The sequence below is a fragment of the Neophocaena asiaeorientalis genome, unplaced genomic scaffold (genome assembly GCF_003031525.2).
Source record: "Neophocaena asiaeorientalis asiaeorientalis breed wild unplaced genomic scaffold, Neophocaena_asiaeorientalis_V1.1 scaffold19, whole genome shotgun sequence".
In the NCBI taxonomy this organism is placed as follows: domain Eukaryota; kingdom Metazoa; phylum Chordata; class Mammalia; order Artiodactyla; family Phocoenidae; genus Neophocaena; species Neophocaena asiaeorientalis.
Window position 1 is genome coordinate 7452675 of NW_020173388.1, and position 15930 is coordinate 7468604.

Sequence of the window (15930 nt, forward strand, 5' to 3'; positions counted from 1 at the left end):
CACACACACACACACACACACACACACACACACACACACACACACACACGGTTTCTGCCAAAACACCACTCACTGAGCTTTACAACCTGACTCTGGAGTCTAACAGTCAATTTGAATCTCAGGCCTACCAGTTATTTAAGCTAAATTTCAACGTCCTCAGTTGTGAAGTGAGATTACAATGCCTAGATGTGGCAGACAGCCAATGTAATGCCTGGATCACAGTGAGTGCCGAATAAAAGACATCAATTATCACACTATTCGATTATACCATTTTCCACACCACACAGCTATCTACAATGGTTTCTACTTTCTGTAGGTCCAAGTCAAGCCCCACATCAAAGATCTCAAAGTTGGAGCTCCCTCTGTGACTGAGGCATGTGGCCTGATACATCTCTACTGTGTATGATGGCATTTCTATCTATATTCATATACCACCAACTGACGTTCATAATGATGGTGGAAAAAAATATACAAAAGCATTTAAGATCAGGTTCTATACATGAAGCTTCACTTTACAGATAACACAAGCAACAAGGTTCATTTCACAAGTCACATAATATATGTCAGCAATTCTCTATTTCCATATCCAGTGTCTACTACCATAACCACCTTATCATCGCTTCACCAAAAAGAAAGGGAAAAAGAAAAGGAACAGCAGCATGAACAGAATAGTTCTTTCAAGTTTCACCAAGGTAAGAAGCTGGGGAGTAGACATAAATTCAGGAAAAAAAGACCAAAATGGCATTAAAAGATAAACCCACAAAGGTTAACACATATTGAATTTACGGTTCATCTGTTCAGTGCTCAGGTCAAGTAAGAGACCTTGAAATCTAAAATAGATTTCACATCCTTTAGGAATAGATGTTAAGGATAAAAATCAAATGCTTTACAGAGAACATATTTAGTAAAGTACTAACTCATTCATAAAATCTCCTTCCGCTCATATTTTAATTCCAAAGTATAAATGCTTGGTTAAGTCAACTTTAGTCCATGATCAAAAGGCCCTCCACAGTAGTCCCTGGGTTTGACTCTCCTGTGTGACATGCGAACCCTACATTCTGTATTAAAAGCGACAAATGGCTCTGCAGAAAGGCATAGCCTGCTTGATAAATGGTCTGCCTAAATTATCTTCTGGGCATTCTTAAAAATGATCAACAAATGCTGACTGGGCATAAAGTTTTCTGGGGGTTTTTTTTTTGGTTGGTTGGTTTGGGTTTTTACATAATTACCATTTGCTGTGACCTACATAATGGAAGAAAGTGAACGCCAATGAGAGTCAAAATTCACTTCCCCCAAACTACTCTTGGTATAGAATCCCATAACATAGGCAGAGACATAAATATTAGGAATAAAACAATTATTGGTAAGTTCAGACAATGACCATCAACCAAAAGAATCAAATTTCAGAATTAACAGTCCTAAGAGGAGTTTACTTCCATAAGAGGGTCAGAAACAATTTAAATACATAAAAATCCAAACCTTTCTTTTATGACATAAATAGTCACTTGTTAAATATAGCTGGGAGGTGATCTTAATTACAACAGCAATGAAAAGCAATAATACAGATAGGAATAAACTTAAACATGCAACAACCGAATGAAGAAACAATGAAAGTTTCCTGAAAGACAAAAATGTAGAGGTATTATATTCCTGGAATGGAAAGACCCAGTATTGTAAGGCGGTCACTTCACCCTTTACTAAAGTATTAATTAAATGCAGTCAAATTCCTATTCTCCCTGCCTCCCACTTCCCTACCCCAAAAAAGAGGTGGGGGAAAAGGAAGGGAGTCAGGCAATCAGAGTCAGACTGATTCTAAAGTTCATCTGAAAGGAACAAACGTGCTTGACTTGCCAAGAAATTGTTGAAAAAGAAGAACGAGGAAGAACTTGCCCTATCAGACAATACATAATATAAAGCAGAGGTTGGTAAATTCTCTGCAGAGGGCCAAATCTTAAATATTTTAGGCTTTGTGGGCCATCCAACCTCTGTTATAACTACCCTGCCATTGTAGCTCAAAAGCAGCCATAAACAATACACAAGCAAATGAGTGTGGCTGTGTTCCAATAAAACTTTATTTATAAAACTTTATTTATAAAAACTTGGTGGTGGGCCTGACTGGGGCCATGGGCTGTAGTTTGCCAATGCCTGGTATAGAGGTAATTATAATTATAATACAAATCAACGGAAGAGAGCTAATAAATATATGTCTGTATGTTTGTAAGTATGTATAAACACATATAATTAATATGATTAACGGGCATTTCAAATCAATGTAATACTCTGGTTTCTCTTCAGATCGAATAAATCTTTTGCCTTTTTTTTTTAAACCAATGGGCAAGAGATAATTATTTAGCAAACTGAGGGGCAACCAACTACCATGTGGAACAAATTAATTTCAACCTCACCCAAAGCATGGAAGGGGAAGGCATCCAAAGCAAAAGAAAAGTCCTCTGTATCATGGACTCAGGGCTCTCTCTGCACATTCCGCCTCTACCCATGTACCCAATCTCGTCTCTTACTCATCTTCCCCTTGCTCACTCTTCTCAGTTGCAGTGAGCTTCCTGCTATTCTGTGAACACTCCAAACATGCTCCTACCTCAGGGCCTTTGCACGTGCTATTCTCGTTGCATTGAGCACTCTTTCCTCTAATAATAACATGGCTTGCTCTCACACTTAATCAGGTTGCCACTAAAATATCACCTTCTTACAGAACCTTGCCAGACCCAACAAACAGGACCCCTTCTTCACTATCAATTTACCATGCTTTACTTCTCTTTATGGCATTAGTACCTCGTCATATATGTCATATTTGTGTGTCATCTTCCTCTTGCATTAGAATGTAAGCTTCACAAAGGCCAGAACTTGCTTGCTCTTGTCCACTGCTGTATCCCTCGTACCTAAAGCAATACCTGGGAAACATCAGGTTCTCAATAAATACTCAAGGAATAAATGAATGCAGGTACAGAGGCATCAAGACTTAAATTCAGTATGTTCAGGGTATTTCAGTGCATTCACACCATTAGATCTTCATATATGAGAAGCAGCATGGTATCAGGAGACTCAAAAGGCAGGCAAGGTCAGAAAAAGGCAGCTCTGAATCCTGCTTGAGAGTTTAATCTCCCAAGGACTTGTATTTCCAATTGGACCATCAGAGGGTATGCAAATGTAACAGATAAACATGGCACATTCAAGCAGCATCAGTCCTACTCAAAGGTAATCCATGTACAAGTGTTTCACATGAAAACAAAAAAATGACTATGGCACAAAATTTGAAAGAAATTTCACCAGACCAAGTTACGCTCCCAGAATCCAGAGAGTCCTTAATTCTGCCATAGCAGAACGCTGGCGGAGAAGTCTGAGAAGCACTGCTGTGAGCCTGGGTGCCATGAAAGTGTTTTAATCAGTTTTTTAGATAAATTTCCCTACGGCGGGTGTGTGGCCTGGATTTAGAGCGGCCTTTCATGAAGACTACTGGAAGTGGCTGAGGTGGGAAATGATTAGGGTCTTAAGGTAGACTGTGGCAGCAAAAGTGGAGGGAAGACATCCTGAGTACAACGGGATTGCAGGACATCCACATTCAACTCACACAAATTCAACTCAATTGCTTGGCAAAACGAAGAGGGAGAGAGAAGAAAAGTCAATTGTCCCAGTAACTGCCCTCAAGGCCTCTACTTAATGAGTGGGAGCTGGGCAACAGGAATCTGAAGGTCACTGGGTCAGCTCAGTTTCCACTGGATCTCACAACCTTGTATGAGTCAAGTATTTAAAGAAATGTATTCTTCATAAAACACAGTCCCTAAACATAAGCCAGCTGCTGCAACTGTGCTCAGCTGAAGAGCCTGTGACCTGTCCTAACGCTAGAGGAAAGAACTGCTGTGCTGGAGACAACCTCTGATGAGGGGCACCTTCTGAAAGTATTTCCAGTGATATTTTTAATACAGGTGATTTTCACCTTACATGTGGACTTTAGAACTAACCTCTACACAAAATGTGATGGTACTGGGAGGAAAACCAACAAGAGTGCTTTTAGGTGCTGAGAGGGAAGCTCAACATTTCATGTCCTTTTGTCCAAGTCTCAAAAATTCTCCTTGAGCTACGAAAATTAGCCCAAGCAGGGTCAGGTAACTAGTTGTGGCCAAGCTGGGGATAATTCACATCTTCTAATTCCCAATCCAAAGCCCCTTCCTCCATTCTAGCTTATTTCTGATGGGAGCAAGTGTCCATGTATCTTCACACTCCATCAGGGGTAAAAAGCATTTCCCACCCAAGGTTGTTAATAAGCAAGCACACAAAGTTAGAGAACTTTAATATTAAATAAAAAGATACTAAAGCTGGTAAAATCTAAAACAACCTACCAACTTCTTTTTTTCCTTTTTGGAGAAAAGATGGTGCAGAAAAGATACATAACGCCTATATTATTTCTATTAAGTACACCTCTTTCCTCTTGTCACTAAAGATTCACAAAAGTATTTTATTATTAGCTAAACTCCAGGTGGCCAATCAGTGAGCAATGCTCTCGGGTATAAAAATTTTTAATAAGCACTATGCACAGATATGTACTAATAAATACATTCTGATGAAAATGAAAAACTAAATCAGTGATGGCTTTTGGGGTGTGGGTGGGGGACTGAGGGACTGCTGAGTTTGGGCTTTACGATGGCGAGACTGGAGCACGTTTAAAATGCCGAGATTCGATTTGCTTAGTACCCTGGAAGGTTACAGAAGCCAGAGTGTAAAGAGGGGGTCAGCTTACAAGTCAGGGAGGATCTATACACGAGGTCAAGCATACAGAGTATAAGTCATTTTACAAGACAAGTACAAAATGCAATTTTAAGTAAAAAAGGTCATTAGAAATGAGTTTTATCTCCAAATAACTTGACAGACAAAATCTACCATAAAATGAAGTCTACTTTTGATGCTGTAAAAAGTAGTATTTTCAACTGGGATTACAGACACCACTTTACACTTCTGCATACCAACTGATCGCCATTTAGCTATGTGAGGTGGCACAAGTACACATCTCATTCGTTAAAACAAACATATTCACATGTGAGGCCAAATTATTAAAACACAAAGATCCGAAACGAGTTTTCCACAGCTAGGAAAAAACCAAAAGCCAGGCTGTGGGTCAGCTTCATACCACACGCCTGTCTAACTTGTCAGAAGTAGGAATTTCTTGGTCTATAAAATGGATAGTAATAGTGCTTGCCTCCTAAGGACGCTGTGAGGATCAAACTAACCCGTGCCGCAAGGTGCCCAGCACGGTGCCTGGCACACGGCAGGCGCCACCTGAGAGGCAGCTCCGCGGCACTCTGCTTCACTTGCACTGCGAGTGGGGTGGCCTGTGCTCTCCGCCCAGGGCAGGGCCCGAGGGGGGCAGCCGCAGCTTTGGAGTCCTCTGCCCCCCAGCCCAAACCAAACCCCAAGCACCCAGGAAGCTCCTGAGCATTAATCCAGTCGCTGCACATCAGAGTCACCTGGGCAGTGCGAATAGCTGCCAGGGCCCGGGCCCCAATCCAGACCAACTAAATAAAAACAGGAGTGGGGTTGTCAAAGGCTTCTCAAGCAGTCCAGGTGCCTCTACAGTGCAACCAGAGAGGAGAGTTCCGTCCCCACCCTCGCCTCGATCCCCAGCCTGCTGCAGCCAATCCATATCCACATCACAATCTCAGCATGGGCCAGAGGGGAGTTCAACTCATTCACTGCAAGCCCTGCAGCGTGAAGAAAAGATCAAGATCCAGGCTTTTCAAGGTCGAAAAGCTAGGTGAAAACTAAACGAAGCAAAGTAGCAGTGAGGAAGGTGTTAATATCATTCTCCTCATCAATAAATATTTGCTATTTATAAGGCACAAAGCCAAAAAGGTGAGCATGGAAAGGGGAAAACTGACAAGGAAAGGGAGCAGGTCATCACAGGTGACTCGGCACTTTCACGGAACACAAGATCTGAAGTTAAAACCAACCAAGCACACCACTGCTGCTGGCTTTTTCCTCCTAACTCTCACAGGACCTGTAGAAGCGGCTGGGAGAGAAGCCACCCGCCCAAGACAGGCGGCGTGCCACCTAGCACCCGTCATCCACTGCACAGCCTGTGCCTGCTGGTGGTGCCATCTCAACGGAGTCGGCCACTCCAGGACAGCCGGTCTGGCTGCTCTCCCACCGTGACAAGGTACACAGGGCCCTAGATTCACCCTCTTCACCCTACCCTACCCACGGAAGAACGGAGATCCGTCCACTCCATTGCTCAGAGTAAAAATCACCCTCTCATCTCACTAATGTCAGAAGAGGCCAGATTTACAGTAAAGAGTGCAGCTCTGGCCTCGGAAAGCCCTGGGTTAGAGTCCCTGCTCTGCGGCGTCCTAGCTGAGGGCCCTGCCTATAACCCAACCTCACTAGACCAGAACAGCAGGCCCCTCCTCACAAGGGCTTGTGAGGACTCCTGAGACAGTGTATGCCAAGCACTCAGCACAGTGCTGGCCCATACTGTGCACTAATGAAGGTTTATTATTTTAATCCCTATTATTATTCAACATAGAAGAGACTAAGACAGACTGAACCCAGAAGATCAAAGAGTAAAGACGGGCAGAAGGGATGACAAGAGGACAGGTCTTTAAAACTCTCACTTCAATAGCCAGTTGCCTGGACTTGAATGTACAACACTCCTTCTCAGCTTCCTGTTTAATTAAGAACAAGTAATCTGCGGTCTAATAATTTTGGGAATGGAATCTGTACAAAGAGATCTTAAAGGGGAAAAAGACTTAAACTCACCCTCAACTATAGGAAAAGGAAAGAGAATCATTTCAAAGATGTTACGCAAAAACTACATTAGTAGCTCTACTGAAAGATAAGCTTTCTGGCTTTTCTGCAATCTTGTTAGGTATCTCCTATATATAAAAATTATGTGTTTAAAAAGTGCTTAATACAAATGTCTGTTTAAAATAAAATCTAAGACTAAAAATGACTATTTCATTAGTGAGTAAAGAAAAAGTATGGAAATACTCTTCTTTGCCACAATCAGTTGCCCAGCGAGAATCCATTTTTAAACACCCACTGTCACTGTGAGATGGCAGAAATGAGGGGAAGAAGAGCAGTGGGAAAGGAGGAATTCATCCTACACCTTATTCTGTTGGGACCCATTCCAAGAAGAAAAGAACCAACTGCAAAACAAAGATAACAGTGACAAAATATGGAATTCCAATATACCTGCCAGGTTACCATAAGGATTAAATGAAAAGCACAGATAAAACAGTGAGTATTATTTCATAGGCAGTGGAGGAAACCTAAACCCCGGAGTCAGAATGCCTGAGTTAGAATCTCAGTTCACCACCTATCAGCTGTGTGACCTTGAGAAGGTTAGTTAACCTTTCTGTACCTCAGCTTCCTCATCTGGAAAGTGGGGATGATAACAGTACCTACATAACGTACTTCAGAGCGCTGTGGTGAGGATCACATGAGTTAACGCAGGCACCGCAGCTGGAGCAGCCCAAGAATAATCACTGCGTATAAACATGTGTCACTCCCTCCCCTCCCCATCCCACTTTGTTCCTCTTCTCTCCCCACGCCCCACCTCCTCTAACTTCTCTCTCTCCCCTCACTTCCTTTCCACTCAGTAAACCCTCCCTGGTGCCTCTTTTCAGCCCTTCCCACGTGGCTCCTGACCATCCCTCCACCTCGCCTCCCTTCGCTCTGGCCTATCCAACACCCATGCTATTGCCAGGCTGGTTCCCTCTGCTTGGAAAGCACCCTCCCACCTCACCCCTCAGGCACACACCCATCTTTTTCTTCACATAATAAAACTTCAAAAGCTAAACCCACATGACAATAGCTAACCCTTCCCTGAAGTATAATTTTAATGAAGTATAATTTTAATGACTCCCTATTTGTTCCCAAAGCACCCTAGGCATCCAGATAACCTTGCCCTGCCCCATACTTCAACTGTGCAGGACCTCTCTGCATCCACCACTAAGCCTGCTGGAAGGAAGCTCCTTAAACACGAGGACCAGGCTCAGTCATGCTGTTACAGCAGCACCCAGCAGCAAGAAAAGGTTTGGTGAGTGACTAAGTGAGGGACCGCTTCACTTGCTTCTTTTCTTTCTTATAACCTGTTTTCCTCTCAAGGGTCTCCTTTTAAAGGCTAATGAAGGAATTGTCATTACACAGTAATCATTAGAAAAGGGCCAAGCGTTTCTCTAAATACTTTGTGTTCTATCTAATTCAATGCTCAGGATCACTTCTGATCTTGCCTCCTACTTCTTTCTCTCTGCCCAGTCCCCAACTCTACTCCTAGCACACCAGCCTCTTTGCTGTTCCTCATTTACAGCCTTGCTCCCCTCCTCAGTCTCCGAATTTGTGTCCCCTCTCCCTGGAATGCCCCCTCACCTCCACCAGGGCTTGCCCGACAACCCTCTTAGTGAGGCCTTCCCTGACCGAGCCTCGTACAATTACAACGTCCCTGCTCTTGCTCCTCTGCCCCCTGCACACACAGGGGCACCTGTGCACTGCCCTTCCCTGCTTGAGTTTTCTCAAATGAACTGCTCACCATCTGACATACTACATGATTTACCTGCTTGTTATCTGCATCTTCCCCCACACTGGAAGGGGAACTTCATGACAGATGAAGAAGACGGCCTGGTACCTAGTAGGTGTTCAATAAACACTGTTGACTGAACAACTCCATACCATACAGGAGGTATTCTTTATGCATGAGGAATCTGAAGCTTATACAGAGTAGTTGAGTAATTTATCCACGGTCACACAACTGACAGAGGCAGAACCCAGATCCAGGGCCCACGCTTAACTACTATGCTTTCCTGCCTCTCAGCCTGACCCAGATAACAATTAAAAGAAATCGTGGTATCCAAGGAGCAAATCCTAGCATTGTATGCCTTTGGCCCACAGAGAAGCAAGAAAAGCCATCCACCAGAAAATCTTTCAAGGGAACAAGTCATCTAATTCAAGGCCATTCTATGTGGTAAAGTATTAATTACCAGATTTATAATTTATACAGCACTGATAGTTTTTCTTTGGATTTAACAGTTCAGTAAAAAGACAGAGAGAGATTATTACACCTTTTTATACTGTACTATCCCCATGAACAGCAAAATGACAAATCTTCAACTAACACGGAGGAGGCCTAAGATGATATATATTAAATGCCAAAAATTGTGGTGGGGGACTTCCCTGGCGGTCCAGGGGTTGAGACTTCACCTCCCAATGCAGGGGGTGCGGGTTCGATCCCTGGTTGGGGAGCTAAGATCCCACATGCCTCTGTGGCCAAAAAACCAAAACATAAAACAGAGGCAATACTGTAACAAATTCCATAAAGACTTTAAAAAAAAATGGTCCACATCAAAAAAAATCTTTAAAAAAACTGTGGTGGGAGGTAGAGAAGTACAGACTGCAAGGGGATACAAGGGAACTTTAAGGGGTTATGAAACCATTCTATATCTTAATTATAGTAGTGGTTACACGCACACGTATTTATCAAATGGGTACAGTTTTATAGAATGTAAATTATACTCAATAAAGTCAATTAAAAAGCAATTAAGACTGTCAGATATAATTTTGGATAAACAAAATAAATATTCTACCAATATTATTTCCATACCTAATATTCTCAAGAATTTTGGGGAGGGGGTGGGGGGACAAAGATGGAATCAGGCACAGACAGCAGTAAGAGCTCCATGGAGTGTGATCGGTGGGGTGACTGATGCGTGCCTCAGAGTCCTGCCTGACCACTGGCAAAGGCAGCTCCGACTGACACTGCCTGTGTCCTCCTATAGCCTTTTGGGTCACCTCGAGCCAGTACTCTTGGACTCTGAACAGAGACCAACCAGGGTGGAAAGGCAGACCACTGCTCTTCTCCACAAGGGCCTCGGCCAAGTACCAACCCATGACGGGTCTGGATGTTGGATTTGTCCGAATTCTTAGTTGTGCGCATCAGAAACCAACTAGCTATATGAACAGCGGGTTTTTTTTTAAAGGTTATTGGGTAGTTCACAGAATCTCTAGGAAAACCAGAGGACCAAGCACATCAGCTGTACAACCAAAACAATGCCTAAGGGCATACTGCAGAGTGCACCACTGACACAGCCTGGACCTGCCTGGAGTGCAGCTCCCACGGCCTCTAGAAACAGCGGTCACCACTGTCCATCCTCTTTAAATGGCCCCCAGGCACTTCCAGTTTCTTCCCATGTCTTGCCTTCAGCTTCAGATTCACACCCTGGTGTGGGTGTATCTGGGCAGCTCTGCCTTTGATGGTAAGAATTCCCCAATCAGAGGAAGAGCCTGGGCCCCGAAGACTGGCAAAGGCCATCATGGACACAGACGGATGACACACCATCTCTGCAAGTACTACTGATACAGCCAGCAAGTAATGAAAGGTTTTCAAAAAATATTCACAAGGAAAATATCTTTAAAGATGGAACTAAAAAAAATCATACCCAGAGGTAATGTTATTTGGGGAGGGTGGGGATCTTCCTCTGCATCATTTAGTGTTTTACTCAATATATTAATTAGTAGTCTCAAAAACTACAAGCCTACCTTCCTAGATGGAAAATAACTCATTAACGGCATCTTCTGATTAAAAGAAAAACAATTAAAATCTAAAGCAGCAGTCACTTTGTCTACTAGAATACTGAACATGATAGAAAAAAGATCCTTAGATCTGAAACAGTCATGCAACAATTGCTAAAATATATGATTCTATTTAAAATTTCAATACTTTTTCTATTTAAAACATAAGCCACAAATTATAGCCTCTTTTATAGCCACAAATAGTTTTAAATGTACATTCTACTTAACAGAATAACTCTCAAGAGGTACTTCTCCTAACTTGAATCTCAGAATAAGAAAAAAGAATAAGCTGTGAAAAGCTATTAACTCTAATTTAAGCTGACCACCTACGAAGAGATGTTAGCATTAACATCAGAGGCTCAGAAACTTCACCTCCAACTAACATAGTCCACTTTCTAAAGAAAGCAAGCCTTTAGTGAGCCTCAATGTATTGTTAACATTAAGAAATAAGCCCTTTGGACCAGAATCTGGTCATAAAACAAGAAGAGGGGAAAAACAGACACATCCAGGCCGTCCAAGCCCTGCCCAAGCCTTCCCCACCTCGGTGGCCTGTTACACACCAGGTCAGAAGCAGACGCGCGTACTGTCACACGCACGCTCTCGGGCCCCTCAGCATATCACCAGCACTCCACTCCCTGAGAAATGCTCCATGCCACAGACATTCTTCAAAACTGGTATCTGCATGTATTTAAACATATTTATTACTTAAATTGGTTTGTACAGGACAACTTTGTCAAAAAAGGGCATAGAATGAATAAGCATAAGTTTGTATGCCCGGAAGATAAATCTAAAGACAATGAAAGACACCTCGGAAGCATGCAGGATAGCAGGAGGAAACATTAAAATTTTCCAGATAATTCACCAACTGCTCAAGAGTTAACCATTTAAGTTCAATTCATTACATATTTGAGGTCCTAAGCGAGGCATTCTGCTGGACCATAAAGTGGTTACTAAGTAAGACACAGTCCCAGATCTCAGGGGGCTTATCATCTAATTGGGGAGGGGACAAATAAGTGAACAAGCAGCTACTGTTAAATAAGATAAAACTGAGAACAGAAGTAAACAGTCTTTGGAGATTCAATGGAAGGAGAGAGCCTTCGAGAGAGGGAACAAGGAACACAGAACTCCCACTGAAGTAGCACTGAAGGCAGTGGGGAGGGAGCAGTGCTGGGGGAATTCAAAACTGAGCTTAAACTACAGAACAGGTTCAACCCCAGCTTCTGAGGAGTCTTATTTCAGTAAGCAACTAGGAGCCTCTGAGGTTTTGGGGTAGGGGGATCGTAAGGACAAAGATATTCAACTGCTGATGGAGAGGATAAAAAGGAGGCTGAGCCTGGCAAAAGGATTACTGGTTATTACAATATAAGAAAGAATGGATCAGACCTAGGGCAATGGCAATAGGTATGGAAAAGAAAGGACAGGCATGGGAAGAGATACAGCCTCTCTCTCGCTACTGACCAGGGAAAGAGGATGAGAAATGTCTAAGCTTCCAGCTTGGGTTATTAAATGAACTGCAGTTTCATTAACCAAATGAATAAAATTAATTGGTCTTGTTTTCCTCTTTATTTTGGCTACTAGGAAGCTCAGAACCAAATATATGGCCCATTTCTAACATACAGCAAGCATTTATGTGTAGCCTGTAAATCTGTATTTTCTTTCTCTCGACAGAATTTTATCTATATTTAGTAAGTCACCTCTATTTTAGAATGAAACAGAAAATAAATCAACAGATTAAAAAACTGAGTCCAAGCCAGAGACAACTGGACAAAGTAGCTGATTCAGGGAAATAACTGCAGGCTACTAACCCAGAGCATTCTCCTCACCCTTCTTCCACCCTAGCAAAGTCCACATCCCACAACAGAAGCTGAAAATGCCAGACTTTCACTTTCTCCACCTCCCTCACAACTAGCAGTGGCATGAGGTCAATTCTACCCAGTGAGACTAAAGAGGAAGTCACCAAGGTGAGAAAAAGACTCCACTCTGTTAAGAGGGAACTGTAAGGATGGTCCTTCCCTCCTTTTCTTACATAGGCATGATGTCTGGTGCTGCAGCAACCATACTGCAAACATGAGGCAATGAGCCTGAGGCTCTTGATAAACCAAATACTAAGAGAGGAAAAAAGTATACAAAGAGCCTAGATTCTTAAGACATCATTAGGACTCTGCACCAGCCTTAGAACCATCTATCACTAAACTTCTTGCTAACAATAATAAGTTCTACTACTTAAGCCATGTTTGATTGAGTATTGTTATTTGCCAGAGGCATCCTAACTGATACAACAAAAGTCATTATGAGGTCAGTTTCTAAAACCATGATTTTTACACTGCTGACTAAGCAAGATTGTTATTATCGAGATGAGAAAAATGCAAGCATATATTATTGTCAGGAAGCAAGCAATAAGCTAATAAGAGCTTCTGGGAGCAGTTAAAGATGAAAAGAGAAAAGGATATAATGATAAAAAATATTTGAAAAAAATGTGATCAAGTGTTAATAGGGGTAATTCCTGGAGGCAAGAACTGAGGAAGAAAAGAGTACAAGTACAGAAATCCTCTGAAGTGGAGAAAATGAGGGGCTTTCTTTCCTGGCAACGTTATTGACAAGATAACCTGAAAATTCTTACCAGTACAGATCCTCCTCCACTTACCCTGAGTAAGACCACTGCAAACTGAAAATATCCTAGGTCGAAAATGCATTTAATATGCCTAACCTACAGATAACCGCTTAGCCTACCCTATCTTAAACATGATCAGAACTCTTATTACCTTAGCATACACTTGGGTAAAATCATCTCACTCAAAGCCTATTTTATAATAAAATGTTGAATATCTCAGGTAATTTATTGAAAACTGTATTGAAAGTGAAAAACAGGAGGGTTGTCTGGGTACAAATTGGTAATAAGCGTATTGTGTCTGACGGAATGCGGCCTGCTGCCCAGCATCAAGAGAGTTATCATACATCACCAGTCTGGGAAAAGATCAAAATCCAAAATTCGAGGTACAGCTTTTATCAAATGCATATTGCTTTAGCACCAGTGTGAAGTCGAACCGTCATTAAGTTGGAACCATCTGTTTAAAACAGTCAAAAAATTTTGTTCATATGAAAACACAGAACCTCCCCAAAGGCCAAAAATCAAAGAGGAACCTAAAAACCAGAGCAGAAAGTATAAGGTGATTATGTACAGGAACCCAGGGTTTGGGGCTGGGGGAGAGGGAGTGTCATGTGTGTGTATAGGGCACCTGCCCTTTGGGATGAAATTGAAAAAAAAGAAAAGGGAAAAAAATGACTAGCCTAATATTTTCTTTAAAAACACCATCTTGTACAGCTCTTGTTTTCAACCTCATACACTTCACCCTTTACAAGAGCAAATTCCAGTGATACATGCACATTAAAACAAACAAACAAACATGACCATGACAAAGGATTTCCTGGGTATTTCACCATAAGCTTAAGTAAAATATAAAATAGATATAAATCTTTTCCTGATAAAATCACACAAGTACTCAAGTTCAGTTCATTTGTAACCATACCAGTTTCCAAATCTTTGGACTTCTTGGTAAAATTTTTATCATTAGGGTCATCATAATACTCTTCTAGTGACCATGCTACCAACAGTTTCAAAATACCCTATACAACACATAAAAATACTCTGTCATCTCTGAGTTAATCATTACAGGTTTTGGAGTCATCGCATATAAATGGTAAAGAAAACTTGGCAAAGGATGTGATGTTTGTAGAGTCTACAGTCTAAATGGATGGTTTCTAATATTAAAGAACAGAAACGAAAAAACATGGAAACCTCTTAAGGTCCTGCACTGAGTTTACCTTCCTCTAGTCTCATTTGCTTCCCATGCTTCTTTGAAAACTGAAGACATCAAATATTCCCTTCGCTCATCTTCACATTTTCACGCTGGCTTAAATGAATGGGAGAATGTCCACCCTCAATTCCATTAAGCCGCCTCCAACAGTCATTCATTTCAAGCCCATCCTTTTTCCAAAAGTCCCCTTCTCCTTTGGCAATCCAAACAGCCCAAGAACTACAAACGCATAATTTATACTATCTTCACAAGGTTTACATGTGTCTCCACTGCATTCCCAGATTTGTCTAAGATGGAACATTTTAACCTAGTGTTTATATACACTGGATGCCACAAATATACACCATCCTAAACGCTGCTTTAGATTGTGTTGCATCTTGAACGTTTTTCCACAACCTATGGACTAGATGGTTCAAAACCAAGCATTTATTCTACAAGTAACGCCACCAAACGCAGAGGGAAATAATCAACTCGGGGATCAATAACCTAAGTGCGAAAGGACTGCGTCTGCCTTGGTTCTCTCCCCCGGCCGCTGACACAGGGAGAAGGTCCCAAGGGACAGGAGCACCGCCCTTCAACGCGCTCGAGTCCGCGGGGAATAAAGCACGAGTTAGCAGAGCTGGGAAGCTCTGAGGGGCGCGCTGCATTCTGGGACTCGTTTCCACAGTTACCCACGTGCACCCAACCCAACCGCGGCCCGGACTACAAGTCCCAGAATGCCGCAGGACTGCTTTTCCCCTTTCCGCGGGACTGCCTTTCGCCTCACAGCCGGCGACTGGAGCCAGACCCTAAGGGAAACCCCTAAAGCGCCTTCTCCGCAAGGCTGGGAGAGGTCGCGACCCGCGGGCGCTGCGCGGGGCCTGTGGTCCGGCCCTCCCGACAGGGAAGCGGGTCCCGAGGCACCAGCCTCCACACCTGACGACCAGAAATTAGACAACTGCGTCACAGACTGCCAAATCCACGGACCGCCAGGGACCACCCTCCGCCCCACGCTCCTGGCCTCCAGGGCCGACCCCTCCGGCTCCCAAAAACCCCTCCTTTCCAAGCACCCCAAACCTCAGAGCTCCCCCTCAAGGAACCCGGCCCTAATCCGGGGGAGGATACAGCTCCCCCAAACGCGTAGTCTGACACCTTCCCCCCAGCCCCACGCGGACCGAATCTAGACAAGACAGTTTTACCCCTGCCCCGGCCCCTCCCAACCTCCCTTCCCTCCCAACCAGCTCTTCACCCCCACTGCACCTCCTCTACCCCTACCTCCAACCCGTCACCCCAAACCCTCCCCACCTTCTTTCTCTCCACTCCCAATTACCCTACCTTCCCAACACCTGCTCCATCCTATTACCCCGACGTCTGCCTTCTCTCACCACTCCCAGTTACCCCTCCACGCTTCTTAAGGCCCTACCGCCCGCCGGACTCCCCAACTATCCCATCACACCCCAATCCCTCCCACCATTCGCTTTCCCATTACATCAGCCCTCATCTCCTCGCCCGCCCTCCTGCCCCGCACGGCCGCTGCCCCCAATCCCCCACCCCATTGTTCCCC

The 15930-nt window shown here is 43.3% G+C and overlaps 1 protein-coding gene across 3 annotated transcripts in view; it reads right to left on the minus strand.

Annotated features, from left to right (window-relative positions):
- Positions 1-15930, minus strand: part of DCUN1D4 (defective in cullin neddylation 1 domain containing 4) — a 68891-nt gene that overhangs the window by 52398 nt on the left and 563 nt on the right. Inside the window, exon 2 of one of the 3 annotated variants that reach the window (XM_024746732.1) lies at positions 2791-2909. The exons of the other annotated variants lie outside the window; for them this stretch is intronic. The gene's annotated coding sequence lies outside the window, so the exon portion shown is untranslated. The remainder of the gene's footprint in view (positions 1-2790; positions 2910-15930) is intronic. 3 annotated transcript variants of the gene reach the window in all.